This window comes from Motacilla alba, chromosome 4 (assembly GCF_015832195.1).
Source record: "Motacilla alba alba isolate MOTALB_02 chromosome 4, Motacilla_alba_V1.0_pri, whole genome shotgun sequence".
Taxonomy (NCBI): Eukaryota; Metazoa; Chordata; class Aves; order Passeriformes; family Motacillidae; genus Motacilla; species Motacilla alba.
In genome coordinates, this window is record NC_052019.1 from 42244715 (window position 1) to 42259965 (window position 15251).

Below are 15251 nucleotides of genomic sequence, written 5' to 3' on the forward strand. Positions count from 1 at the left end.
TGATTGCCTGTGCTGAGATGCTTCAGAGTATTCCAGTTGGTCCTTCACTGGTTATTAGAGGTTGATTAACACAGCAGTAAAATATCTTTGATGTTTTGGAAAGAACATATAAGCTACTTATTTTGTATTAGATACCTTTCACACTTCAGTCTTGAATACTGCTAAAATAAGTAATGAAAAGAATTCTGTGTTTTCAAAGACACAGAAAATGTTGTGGATTTTTTTCTCTTTGGTTTTATGTACCAAGTTTTATTCAGCTATAGCTGCAACTTTGCAAATGGATTGAAGCTTGTAAAGCAGTGAAAACCTAAGGTTTTACAGAATTAAAGACTTTTTTTTTCTTCATATCTAATGCTTCCCTGGTCACCCATGATAGTGTTTTCAATATTAAAATTGATTCTAGCATCATTTTTCTGCATAACTTTCTATGTAATTTTACCTGGCCAGCCTTGTTTCTTAACTTCATTTTTTCAAAGGGTTCAGAGAATGTTGTGTGCTTTGATGAAGGACAAAATAGATAAATATATTAAACTCATAAGCTCTTAATAAATAAAAAAGAGGAATATACAAAAGGTGTAAATCATAAAAGTAACTCCTAGAGTTCTGTGTTTCAGTATTGCCTGGTGGATAATGGCATTTCCCACTGGTGCATAAATTCAAGATAATCTGTCAAGTAATCTGTCATGTATCGTCCAAATGCTTTAAAGACTTTAAGAATAGGTAAAAAACAACAGTAATTTTCAGATTAGTCAGAATGGTGTTATTTTCTTTATCCTTGCATTTATAAATTCTGTCAAGAAAGAGTTTCTCTTGCAATTAGTTGTCTGAGGAAATGATTCCCAGAAGAGGAATCTTATTTTAAAGCACGAAAATTTGACATGGAGGAAATTGTTTAATAAGAATTTCTTTGAAGATTAATGCCAGAATTGAAACCTTTCTAACATTGTGGGAACCATTTATTTATGTAAACAAAGAGGTGCAGATGAGTGATATGTAGGGATATTGAGATATTTTAGAAGAACTCCCAGGAAATGTGACTGGGTGAAGCTGAGGCTGATTTTTGTTTGTTCCTTTGCTGGTTTTCTGCTTATGTGATTTCATATATTGTTTCAAGCACAATGAAACTTTAAAAACAGTCAGATGTGGCCGCCATTAAAAGAAATATTCCCTCCAAAAGCAGAGTGGGATGTTCAAGTAGCCTAGCTTAGTCACTGGCTTATCAATTTTCTAAGCATTTGGTCTTGCCAAGGTTCTTGCCTATCCTGAATTATTTACTCAGTCAGTGAACTCCTCACTGAGGCAACAGGTGCCTCTAGAGATGTGCCCTGAGCAATTAGCTCTTAACTTTGTTGACTCCCTAAAGAGTCATGCTCAGAAGATGACCTGGCTGTCATCACTGTCCCAAGGAATGCACAGAATACAGCAGGAATCTGAGACTGCCCCTGTTGACCCAGAACTCCTGATGTTCCCTGGCTGCAAAGGAGTAAAAGCACTCATCCAAGAACTAAGAGTTATGAGGTAAGACCTATCTTACCTAACATAAAGGAGTCCTAACCACTAACATTTTTATCTCAGGGACATTCCTGACTGCCTGGGAACCACTGTTTTTTCTGAGTGAGGACTGTCCCATCTTCAAAGCTGAGCTGATGCAAGGATTTTCTTAAAACAGGGAAGAGTAAGAAGCAGATTTTTTTCAAACTCAGTAAAGCTCTTAGAAAAGATAGTTGGTTTATTGATTCTTTCCTTTTGCCTGTGCTACCCTATTCTTATATCTGAGCACAAAGGCCCTCACACCTGGTGGAGTTTGGTAGAAATTCAAGGGCTGGATTAGCTCAGATCTCCATACCTATAAAAGAGAATTATTCCTTCTACAGGGTGACTTCAGTGAATGGCAGACTCTGCAGCAACACAGAGATCTTTTTGAAATCAGTGCACGTTCTCACTCACCCCTTCAGTATGTCCACCTGTAGACAACATCTTAGCCATGAGTACACAGCAGGCTGTTTGTAAAAAGCTGCAACTTTGCTAAATTAAAGCAAATTACTTTCAAAGCATGCAAGAGCACTAATTTTCATTGATTACTCAGTCATGGACGAGTTTCAAATTTCATCTGTTTTTACTGTAGTTCTTCTGGAAAAAATTTGGTTAGAATCACTCTCCCATAACCTAAAAATGGTTGCAGGGATTTTGCTTTGACTGTAAGGGGATAAGAAAATCTCTCTTTAGGCATGGAAAACTTCAGCCTGAACAATGAGTGATTCAAAAGACTGTGGTTGTGGGGGAAAATGGACTTTTAATTGGATTCATTTTGCTTATGTAACCATTTGGCCCCTACTAAGCAGCTATTCTAACAATAACTTTGCTTACCAATGGTACGTAGTCTCTTCTGAACTAATGCATCTATAGCAGCAAAAATATGCCACATATATAGGCTTGTGTTTGTATGCAAAGTTTAAAAATGTCCGGCAAAAATTTGCGGAAGAAAACCCTGCCCAGAGATCTTTATAGAAAGACACTGTTCTGGCTCAGGAAATCCTCCAGCCACAAGTGGCTGCAACTTGGGAACATATTCTGAAAAAAACTAGATTTTCTGGGTTAGATGGAGCTTTGATCCAGTTTGCTCAGACTTGGGTGAACAAAACAACAGTAGCGTGAAGAGAAGCTTCCTGTGAGAAGATTGAATGTTTACTGCTTTGTCCTAAGTTCCATGGAAAGAAACCCAGACTTCACCCTCCTGCTGGGGCTGCTGTAATTGCAAATATCCTGAGAGCTTTTAGCACCCCACTTTGGAGTTAGACAGACATGCTGAGTCTGTTCTCGGTGAGTTCCTGCACAGGATGGTTAGAGAAAGGTCTTGCCTTCCTGTGGCTTGGTGAAGATGAGGAGCTGGAAGTTTCTTGGGTTTGCAGCTGGCTTTGCTTTTAAATGATTCAAACTGGTTAGTCCAGCTGGGTCAGCCCCTGTGGATGAAGCTAAGCAGAAAGGCTTACCACTGAAGTTCCTGTTAGGGAAGTACTGGAGATGACAGATAAAAGAGGCAAGCAAGCAATGCTCTTATTCTGGCTGATCATGCAATGCTTTCCACTGACATAGTCAAACAGATTAATCCACAGGTCTCAATAATTAGTTTGTAAAGAGCTACGTGAGAAGGGGCTGGTTTTTAAATGTGATAGTCCCTCACACCATGGGCAACTCATAAATGTAAATATTAAGTCAATGTTGACATTGAGACAACTGGAGTCATTACTGTGGGCTTGTCAGCCTGGCCGAACAAAAATGTTGGAAATGTGACTCAAGAGGGAATTAAACAGCAATAAAAGACCTAATGTCAGTTCACAAAGGTGAGACTTGAGGTAAGGAATAGTTTATAATATAATTCAGTAGAAAATTTGAGTTCTTGTGTATATTGTATAATTTACATTATCATTCATGAAATAAATTTGCCTCATCAAAACCTGTCATGATCTTGTGAATTTACTTGCTAATGATTGCTGTAGTGATACAAGATATCTGGTATTTTATTTCTTTTTCCTGGCTGTTTTAGTTTTGACATGAGAAGAGTGTAAAACCCCTATGATCTCTAGTCAATGAAATTAACAGGATCAGATCTTGGATCTGTGCAATTTCTTACCTTTTATCAATGGCCCAAAGAGTAGAGTTGCAGTTTAACCAATAGACCAATAAATGAAGAGCACCCAAGGGAAGTGTTATGGCAAAAAGGGGTCAATCAGATACTTTTAGTTCTGGTGTGGCACTCTGTCCTGGTGCAATGTCGGCCACATTTGTGACAGTACTCTGCAGTCTGAGGGAGAGCTGGGAATCATGGTGGCTAATGGATTAACTCAGGCTGCCTGTTCAATTGTCTAAGTAAATGTGAGCTGAGCCTTCAGCCTTGCAAACTTGCATCTGTGATCAAGGAGACCTTACATGGTGTGGGCACTTTCTCATGTTTGTACTTTGCAGAGAGACTCCTGTGCCAACTCCATCCTTTTCTAGCACTTGTTATTCAAGAAAATGTTGCATATTGGTTGGGTTTAGAGTTGAGGCATGACAGTATTGATAAGTGACACACATTTCCTTAAGCTGAACTTATCCTGCTGAACACCAAATTAATCCAGATCCAGTCAAATGAGAAAGGCCTCTAAACTGCTGATTGGAGCCTTTACCTTCCAAGGAACTGCTTATTGTAAAACACTGAAGCTTTAGGAGGAGACACTACCCAAGCGCTTTTCACAGGGAAGAGGCTGCCTCTACTGTCATGAGAAGTAGAGCCAAGAGGGCATTAAGAGGAGTAACTTCCTGTGTGCTATGTTTAACGAAATAAAAGCTCTAGACACAATAGACAATCCCATGTAGGTAAAAATAGCCCCAGCTTAGGAAAACCATGATTGCGCACCCAGGTTTGGGGCATAGTGCCCATGCAGTGATCATAAGCTCTCTGAGCATTTTGGTCATTGCTGCTTTCCCTATAAACTCTTTCCTTATGGATCAGAAGGGTTAGGGAGTATTAATGCTGTACAGCAGCAAGTCTCACTAGGAAGGCATGTCTAAATTTCAGTAAACAGGACAAATGGTTGTCCCTGGCTTCCTGCATGGGAGAGGTGTGAAGACAAGCTTTTGGGGTTGGTAGGCAACCCCCAAAACTGCAGGAAGTGGTGAAGAAGGTTCAATGAATTATGTCCTTGTAAAATCATAACCACCACCAAAAATGGATTTAGTTGAAAGCTCAAATAAAAGCATTTATGTGGTTGTTGTTTGTTTTTTTTTAAGTCCTTAGTAAACCAGGAGGCAAAACAGTTCAACTTAATAACAAATCAAAACATTTGAACTTCTGAATTGTTTGAAGGTCAAATTTTTTTTTGGCCAAAAAATATCAGTTAAATCACAAAGAATTTTGACTGATTTAAACAAAAAAATTTTAGAGAAAAGCATTTCTTCAAAAAAAGGTCACACTTTTATAGTCAACAGAGCACTATAAACAAGCCAAGTAAACTCATTAATGAGTTACGCAAAATTGCGTAAAGACCCCATCAGAGAGTGATGGTCCCTTTTGAGTATCTGCTCCATCTGTTTGAAAATGTGAGCAAGAGCTTAGATATGATAATAAACTGAGGAGTTTAAGGTCCCTCTCCTCCCTGCCCCACAAACATGATGAAGCTAGACAGTTTAATCCAAGTGGTCCAGTATCCAAGAGCTCAGAGCACATCTACTGATCTGCAAGATTTCTGCATTTTTTGTTTTGGTTTTGTTTGTTGCCATGGAGTCTAGTAGAATATTTAGACATGTAACTATTGGACAGGATGTTTGTGATTGCAGAACATGGCTGCTTGCCTTCTCCATGTGGAGAGGAGGCTGGGCCTGTGCTCCAGCCCTTCAGCTGTCTCTGGATTCTGGCTTAGGGCTTAGGTCCCAGTCTTCCACCATGTTGATCAGTCTAGTCCCAGCTACATTAGAAGGCTGAATTCCAGTTTGTATTTCACCAGCAGAGCTGCAGCACTGCAGACCAGCACGCCCAATTCACTGTGTGATGTCTGAGTCACAAGAACCTGGCAGAGATCAGGCAAGCATACAGTGGTTCCCATGAGGAAACGCAGCAAAACCTCCCTCTTTCCTGCCTTAAGAACTGCCATTCACAAAACTAGTCTCCAAACCTCCTGGCAACCACAATTAAAACATTATTTTAAAAAGCAACAGGTTATTTCACAATAAAAATGTCATCTTTGGAAATATGTTTCCTTTTGATTATACATAGAGAGATAAAAATATGGCATATTTGACATTTCAAGCTGAAGGTATTTACATTAAGGAGGAAGAGGAAAAAGGAGTATTGCATCTCCAGTCTGCTATTTCTTCAGATATGCCATCAACTTAAACACAGAGACATCTCTTAAGGAACTGTCACTTACATCAATGTCTGTAAAAATCAACAAAATGGAACTGTCAGTTATTTAGAAGTGTAGATGCAGCAGCTGGTGAGCAGTTTGCTCTGTGGCATTCCTCATGAAGAGAGGTGCCAGAAATTTACTGCCAAAACACTTCAGCTAAGTGATCTCAGATGAAAAAATGACAGCTTCTGCTAATGAACAGTCAGTGCTGTGAGCATAAACATTCATCATAGTCCTAGAGTGGAAGGACTGTGGTAGTATCTGGCTTTGCAAAACCTTTTATTTGCACCCTGTGTATATTTAGCCCAGTTGTACTCTGTGATGGTTCTGGAGCTGGAGTGTATACCATGAGAAGAAAGAGAAAAGGGCATCTGCTGACAAGGACACAGCTCAAATGCCTTGGTGATCTCTTCTCAGAGAGTCTTAACTTTGCTCCAGAGGCAGCTGCAGGGAGGCTTGCTGCATCCACAGCTCCTAAGGATGGCAGTGAAGATCACAGGAACCATCCCACGTTCTGCCCCAGACACAAGCAACTACAGATATCTGGGAGAAGAGTACCACAACCAGAAGAGTGTTGTCCACTGGAGGTCTGGCATCCACCATGACACATGGTAAGCTACAAGGTGTAGGGGCAAAATTGCCTTCAAGAGCCACTGCACTCCCATTTCCTGTTAACTGCCCTAATCTCTTTTTAAATTGCTTTTAACTTCTGGTTTCCTTATGGTAAGGACAATGTGTTTCACCATATCATTGTGCACTTTGTGGGAAAAGGCCTTCCTTTATCTTTGTGGCATTCAAAATGACTTGTTTCTGGTGATGTGTATGTTTGGGAATATTCCTCTGTGACTGCAAATGAATTATTAAGACTGATGCAAGGGTCAACTTGATTTTAAACTCAAAGCATTAGATCAGAAGATTATGCACTGCAGACACCAACAAACACTTTAGAGTGTTCTCCAGTAAATAGCTTCTAAAGAAGACAGCTGGGGCTCTGGAGCTAAAGGTTTAGTGTCTTTATTTGTGGGAAGCCCATGTTAACTGCCACGAGTAACATCCTGACATTGCCAAAAGGGGCCTTTGCAATGCCTTCCAGTCACCTCCAGGTGACAAACACACAGATGTCTAGAAAATGAATACAGGCCTGGAAGAGAGTTGGTATCTGCAGAATGATTTTCTACTGCACTTGAGAAAAATAACTAGAAATTGTACATATCATCTGGATGTGAGAAATCTCGCAAAAATATCCAGGCTCTGAGAGAGTACAGGCCATGGTGGGCAGTCATGCCTTGGGGTCTAGATGCTGCAGGAAGTAGCTGAGGCTGATAGGCCAGCTGGGACTACACTTCCCACCTGCCACACTCAGATTTCCTTAGGATTCCTGATTGGCATGGAGGGCAGTACATTCAAAATTGTAAAATCAAGGAAAGACATTTCACTATTTCCTTAAAAGAACAGATGAAACCAATATAGCTGATCACCCATGCTAAGGGTATGAACCCTGGCACATGGAAGAGTTAATGTTGATGACTAACAAAAATCCCTGCTCCCTCAGAGGGGGCAGAGGTGAATGAAGTTTCTCTCAGTTTTAGTTTACTGCAAAAACTGTGTTCTCATTTTAAACAGGTTTTGTCAATCCACTGCTACAGCCCCCTGTGATAGTCCCCCTGCCAAAGGGGAATATAGCTAAACAGAAATAGTTTGCATCTAATTTAGTCAGACATGACTCAACAACTTGTCTTTTATCATTAAATACTATCCATTTCATACCTAGCCTTTGGGGTTTTATTGTGCTCTTACAATTCTTTACTTGTCATTTTTCAGGCGGGAGGCATAATTTTAGTCAGTCTACCACAAAGTGCAGGTTTGGATAGGTAATATTAGCCTGTTCTGTGCTCAATCCACTGCACATGGAAAAACCCTGGTAAATAATATAATGGCTCCTGAAGGGGACTGCACATCCATCCATCCATCCATCCATCCATCCGTCCATCTGTCCATCCATCCATCCAATCTGAAACATATAGAAATGTAAGGATCTAACATAGAACTTTTACTGCACAGTAGGTTTCTTTCTCAATGTATCTGTATGAAGCCACCAGGATGTGTTGTCTTCCCGTGTGTCTCACTGCTGTTGCTTTGGTAAAAATAATATATTTTTGCAGTTTCATAAATAGCTATCTGGTGAGGTAGTTATTAGCTCATCTTCTCTGTTGTAGAAATACATGGCATACCAAGTATAGATTATTTCTTCTCTTTTTATCCAAACCAAGAATATTCTTCCATTTCAGAGAGCTCAGACTTTCGCCAAATGTTTGTTTTCTCCATGCAATTCAGTCCTCTAACTTGAACATCCCATGCATGACATCTACAGTCATCCTCTCTGAGGAACTGAGAAAACATAATTTTTTAGAGAGGCTTGGCAGAGAGTTCCCAATGGAACTGCCTGTGGCAGGTTTTTTCCCCTGCAGCATTTGGGGGTATTCTCAGCAAAATGGCAGCCTGTGGATGTAGGCAAAAGTCCACATCAAAACAAATACAGAACACCCCATTCTAAATGCAGCAATGCACCTGAAAAGTGAGTTTTCTTTGTGGGAACTGGGCTCATACACCTGCCAATCAGGTGGGCACCATAAAATGCACAGACTGGGAGTTAATAAATAATATTTTACCAGTCTTATAGGCTTTTTCCTCTACTATAAAAATTCTTTATAATCCTTGCTATGTTTCTGGCTTTATTTATTCACTGCCATCTGCTCTTTGTCTCCTTTCACTTTTTCTGAGGCTTGCTTACCATCCTCCTGCTTGTTTGTGTTTTAGGGCATCCCCTTCTTGCTGCTTCTGTGCTCTTCCCAGTGGCCTCTTCTCCCCATGCTTTGCTGAGCAGTGGTATTCTTTCTCATGCATGTTTTATGTCTGTGGGGGTCTGTTAAGTTTTAAATATGGACATTTCTAGCTAACATGGCAGAAGGAGACAGTAGCCAATTTTCTTCACATCAATCGCTTGCAAAATCGTGTTTTAAAAACAAAAGTGAAACACAAAAAGATTTATCTGAGCTGTCTGAGATGATCCATTGCATCGTTTCTGTAGCTATCAATTAATTGCAAATCAGTCGTTTGCTGTCTCACATCTATCTAGTAAGCTAAAAAATTAATTTGCCATATTACCACAGCTATCCCTACTTAAGAAATTTTTGGAGGAACCACTAGGAGGAAGTAAAATAACTTCTGAATTTTATTGAAAATTAATCTAGATTTTTAGGCAATGAGAACCTTTTATTCTCTAAGTTAAAACAGAATGTATGCAGCCTGTTTCTAATTCACATTGTCTGTGAAATTGAAGCAATGGGTTCATCTTGACTTTCATGTTTGTTGTCCCAAGTAAAAAATGCTCTCCCTCAATTGCTCATTATTTGCTGAGGTTGTTTACTGCTAAGTTTGTGTGTGATTGCAAATTAAACAAGCACTATTGTCTAACACATGGCCACTATTCATATCTGGCAGGGCCTGTTTTTCTCATTGAAAAAGCAACTCAGATATAGTATTTTTCTTGATATTAAAAAAGTGCTGTGTTTCAGATCTTCTGTTGGGCAGAAATTACAGGGGATAAGCAGGGGGTTTAGTATAAAATCAAGCTATTCTGTGCCTAAAACAGTAACTCAACTTGTTCTATGCAAGCAATTGAATATTAATATAATGAGGTAAGAAAATAATGATCTCATATATGACTATATGTATAAATATTCCAGCAGAATTTGATTGATTAATTATTGCTACATCAAAATTATAGTGGAATGATTCCTAGTTTATAGAAAGAGTTTTTTTTAAGCAACTGTTATTTTGGGGGTTATATTTCTTGGATACTTATGTAAAATAAATTTAGAAAGGATTCATTTTCAGAAGGTTACTTCTTGATGCTTTCTGAAGACCTGACATTGTCAGAGCCTCTGATGTGAACACCTAAGATGTGATGCACTCAGTGCCGTTATTTTTTAAATTTTACCCACTTTCATTCAAAAAAAAAATGAAATGAAAAAAAATTAATGAAAATATTTTTAAGTGAACAGATTTATCAAAGGGGAAAATCTTTTGTTCACTACCACTTCTCCTTGCTGAAAGATTACTACTTTCTAAGCATCGAGCTGTGCAAGTACACAAATACCAGCAGGATCTCTTCAAGGCTGAATTTTCAGAAGCCCTAGTCAGACAGGAGCTCCTCCTGGTAGCACACTTGGCTGGTGGTGGGCGTTTATTCTGCTGGCTGTGGCTATTTCATGTGGCTGGAAACACCTCCTGAAGGGGAACTACAGCTGCTTTAAGTTGCTGTGTGCTGTAGGAGAGCTCATTGGCTCTTTTCCTTTTCCTCACCTCCAACTGCTACAACCAATTGCTCCTCCACCTCCAACTGCTACAACTGCTACAATCATGATACAAAATTGATTTTTCTTCCTGAGCTAAAGACCTTCATCTGGTGTCTCCTGTTCAGAGCCTGATCTTACAGGAGACTGGGAAGCCACAGCCTACAGACATCTGTAACAGATCATGCAGTAAAAATGAAGGATGAGGCACTGCCACACTTGAACACAGCCCTCCACCTGTCACACCATTCTCTCTGATTTCTTTGTATTTCCTTTTCGCTGCTGCTGCTCTTGGAAGGGTGAAGCCTTGCAGAGCTGGAGCCCAGCTGATACGAAGGCAGCTGTCAAATTGTTCCTGGCTAAGGACACGAGAAGCCACAGCCTCAAGTTTGAAAATTACACAGCACCATTGCAATGTCAGGGTTGCTGCTGTATATTCCTATTCCCAGTGGCCCACGAATGGGCTTCAGGATGGGGGAGAAGTTGTCTGCATTGGGGGTGAATGGTGCTCAGTCCTCCCTGTGGCCTGCAGCTGTGAGCGTGTGGAGTCACAGCAGGCAGGTGTCCGCTGCTGGGTAGATGAAAGCTGTGTCATCTGCAGACCGTGTTTGACAAGCTGCTGGGAGAGAAAGGGCTGACAGCAAGGCAGGGGGACTGGCAAGTTTTATCTTCCACGTGGCAGCAGTCAGTGATAAAATAGCAGTGGGATTTATGTCCCAGCATCCAACTTGTCGCTGTCCTAGAAGAAACACTTCATGGGACAAACAGCAGTGTCAACAGAGCATGTGTGTGGAATTTACATTTTTGCATAACCCAAGAATGCCAGCATGAGGTAACAGCTGACATCTAACCACAACTTCTTTAGGCCTCCATAGATTTATCTTGATCTTAAACCCTATGCAGTTTACCCTTGAGCCTTCATCTATAAATTTATCTTTTGTAAAACAATGTGACCTAGCCAAGGACACTGAAGAATGAAGTGACCCAGCTGAGTTACAAGGAAATTGAGATTACTAAGTAGCTCTGGAGGTCAGGCTGCAAGTTATATATAGCTCCTCCAAATTTTGCAGTATCACATTTGGCATGGCGATGAGGCTTCTTAAATTCTGTTGTTAAGGAAAAAAAAATTACATTTTTCACACCATAAGAAGAAGTCATATTTGGCAGTGGTGTAGCTTTGCAGGAGCATGTAGTGCCTAAAGCTATTGGAAAGCTCCTTGTGAAACTGATAAATGGCTGGAGTAACTGTCCTGGATTTCCACTGGGAGCCCTGGCACTGCCAGGTCCTCCCAAGGCCTCCAACTGCAGCAAGGACACATCAGCCTGCAGGTGGTTTGCCAGAACTTGGGCACAGTCCAGCACACTAAAAATGAATCCCTGGTGAAGGCAAGAAGAAGACTTTTCAATTCATCCTAAAGAGGACCTGACCTCCACTAATTTCAAATAGAAATTGCAGTTAGTTCCAGTCATTATCTTATTTCCTAGTATGGTATGTTGGTGAAAAGATGGACATTGTAAATAACCATGTCAGTAATGGATATGAAATGTAACTTCAGAGAAAGCTCAAGAGATATTTCTTGTCATTCTGAAGCATTCAGTCCTACAAAAATTTGATTGTTTACTACATTTCTACAAAATGTGACGCTTGCTATGGTTTTTTTCAGGCAGAGAGCAAAATGTGGTTTAATTCTTCATCTCCATTCCCCAGCTCTGGGTAAGTCTGTGGCTTGGGGTGGAGAGGAGAAAGGCTCCAGGCAGAGGAATGAGACAAAATGTTCTTGTGGTCATTCACGTGGCTTGTCGTCAGCTCCAGGGGAGGCAGGCACAGTTCTTGTGAAGGCTCTGACAGCACTGAAACCAGCTGGGATTGCAGAAAAAGATGCACAGAAGGAACAGTGCCATGGTGAAGAACCTGTTTCTCATGTGGAGAGAGCCCATCACAAACTGTAAAGCCAACCTTGCAGTGATGGAAGGTTGTGGAGGGTTCCGAGTGCACATGAACATCAGGTCACTGGTGCTTAAATGTGACGTTTTCTGCAACCACCCAGCTCAGATGCACAAAGGTGCCTGTTCCTCTAGGGACAGGTAGGAGACTTCTTTTTGCTTGGAGCAGTGCACAGGCAGTGAAAAGGGCGAGCACTTCCCATCATGAACAGTGGGGAGAGCTGCCCACCGCTCCACAGATGCCTGCCTGCTCTGAGGCATGTGTCCTGCAGCCAAGGGTCACTTTGCCCACTGGAATATCCGCTCTGCATGATGCTCTTCCTGACGCAGACAGCAAATTATCCACACTTAAGCTCCATGGGGGAACTTTCCCGAGAGGAAGGAAAACCAAAGGGAAAAAATGAAAATAACATCCTTCCTCTTCCAAAGAAAACAGTCCTTCTCCCAGACCCCTAATTAAAATGCAAAGGTTTAATAGACAAACCAGCAGAAGGCTTAATCATTGTGACTCAGCTCACAGAAAGACATCCAGCGTTCAGCTGAACAGCAGTAGATTGTTGGCTTCCTTTGAGGAGAGAACATGGTTCTTCATTCCCTGGAAAGTGCCGGATGGTTTGATTGCAGGGGATGTAAGCAGTGGCCTGTCATCTCTCATTTGTACAGGAGTGAGCCTCTGGTGAAAGAAAGAGGTGAGGACAGTCAGGAGTGCCAGCCTGGAGTCACGGGCTCACAGAGCTAGCTGTGGTGGAGGTGTGGGCTCATGGACCACCCAGATGCTCTTCCCTTTCATACTGGAACATCAGCTAAACCCAAACCTTTTCCAGCAGGCACTTCCTGGGTCTGATCTTGAGTATCTCCCTCCTCCACAGACAAGTTTGGGTGACATTTAGCTATGTCATAAAAACCCTTTATCTTTATGCTTAGCCTGAGCATCGCCAGGTGCAGGTCTGTCCCATTAATTCAGTATCACATGGGCACCACAAGCCTCAATTCTCCTTTCAGTCTTGCCCTTCTCCCAGCTGGAACTGTGCCTCTACTCACTTTTACTGAGGTCCAGTTTTGTGCCACTCATGTTAGGCATTACATATTTTCCAGTAAACTGTATTTTCAAGCTGGGCACCTGATAGCATGCATTGTGTTTATATATACATTTACATATTTTTAGAAATATATGTGAACTTAGCACCAATATTTATTTGTGTATGATCTGTATGGTATAATATGAAGTTTGTGACATATTACGGAGAAGAAATTAAGATAACAAGCATATAATTTTTCTTGTGACTTCATAAAAAAACTCCATGAATGCTTCTGGTCAGGAAAAAAACCAAGAAAACAAAAAAGCACATCTTTTTTCATCATTTGTTAAGTAAATTAAAAAAATATAGATTTTTAATAGCCTTTCCCTTGGAAGTTAGTGTGTTCTAAAAGTTTTGAAATCAGATGGAGAGTTTTAGTCCAATGGAAATAAGACTGAGAAGGGAAATATTCTGTAAACAAATGCAATTTGAAATTGGGATCAGGAGCTGAAACCATTTAGCTTTTGTCTCTCTCAGGTTGACTGGTGAATTGAAGAGATTAAGTGCATGGCTTCCACTATCCCTCAACAAAGGAGTTCAGGAATCCTGGTACCCTGGATTTGTGACCACAGGAGCCTGTGAATCATGAATGAACATTTAAGCAGAGGACTCTGACTACAAATAAAAATACGTCTTTGTGGAAATTTAATGTGAAGATAATTCACAGGTATGTTTATTGGGAGGAAACCGTTGCATAAAATGTAGAGGTAAGGTAAAACATTGGTTAAAATACCACCCAGGTAAATCAGTTTCCCAGGCAATATATGGAGAGTGCTGCCATTTAACTGCTCTGAGGCAGCCAGCAAAAATTCTAGAGCTGTCTGCCAAATAGCTAGATGTTGCTGATGGAAAAAATTAGCCTCAGTACATTGGCATCTGGAGTCTGTGACTGCCATCCAAAAAGAAAAGGGACTGGTGCTGTGGAATTAGGTAATTGCACTCCAGAAGCCTACCACAAGTCTGCTGTGGCTTTGTCATTAAGAAAATGAAAAAATTAAAAAGTTTTTTAAATGTTCTTAATTTAAAAATAAGAGTTTGAAAGTATAGAAAGTAAGATGTTAGGGGAGAAACATACAGTTAACTGGATTAAAAGAATTTTAATCTGTGTGTGTCCAAGTACAGAACAGACATATATGTGTTTCTGTGCATATGCTGGTTTGTGTTTCAGAGTACTTGTTTCTGTGTCAACTCTGGGTCCATTTCACAGGGAATTACACACTCCATTTACTTGAGATTCCAATGTATATTACTTGGGGAAAAAACCCAACAATTTCTGAGTACAACCTATGTTTTAACAATTATATTCCTTCCTTTCTTCCCTGCCCACTCCCTGCTGTAAATAAATAATTTGGGGGGAGGGAGGCTGTCAGTTAGGAGCAGTCACCCCCTGTTGTGATTCTGCGGGTGGGAGTGTAGCTGAAGTAACCACAGTGGAGCAGCAAGTAGAGATCAATTACCAGTTCTTAATCTGAAAGCATTCTTATTCATCGGAGAAATTTACAGGAACCATGGCACATTGATGCAAAATTTTAGTTACCTGAATTGCCACAGTTTGCTTTACTGCTGATGTAAAAATCACTGAAATCACTCTGCTTAGATTTCTGCATGGCACTTTCTTTTGAAGACTTCAGTTGCAGGTGTTTAGAAGTCCTCCTCTCAAAATGAGCAATGACACCTACTTCTCACATTTGAAACTTCATGGAAAATCCACTTAGTAATTTTCCCATTCAGTTAAAAATCACTGCATTTCTTGTACAAGACTAAAAGATGGTGTAGGTTTAGAACCTCAGGCCTAGAGAGCGTCTGGTTCTCAGACAGGGATATGCTCAGTGCTAAGTTACCTGGTCATAAGAATTCAGTGGTTTAACAATGACAGGAAACTGCACAACATGTGGACATAAGATTGTATTTCAGACTTTGCTGGACGTCTTTTCTTCCTACAGTGTTATTTCTGTGTGTGTCTGTGACAGTTAATTAACTTCACTTCC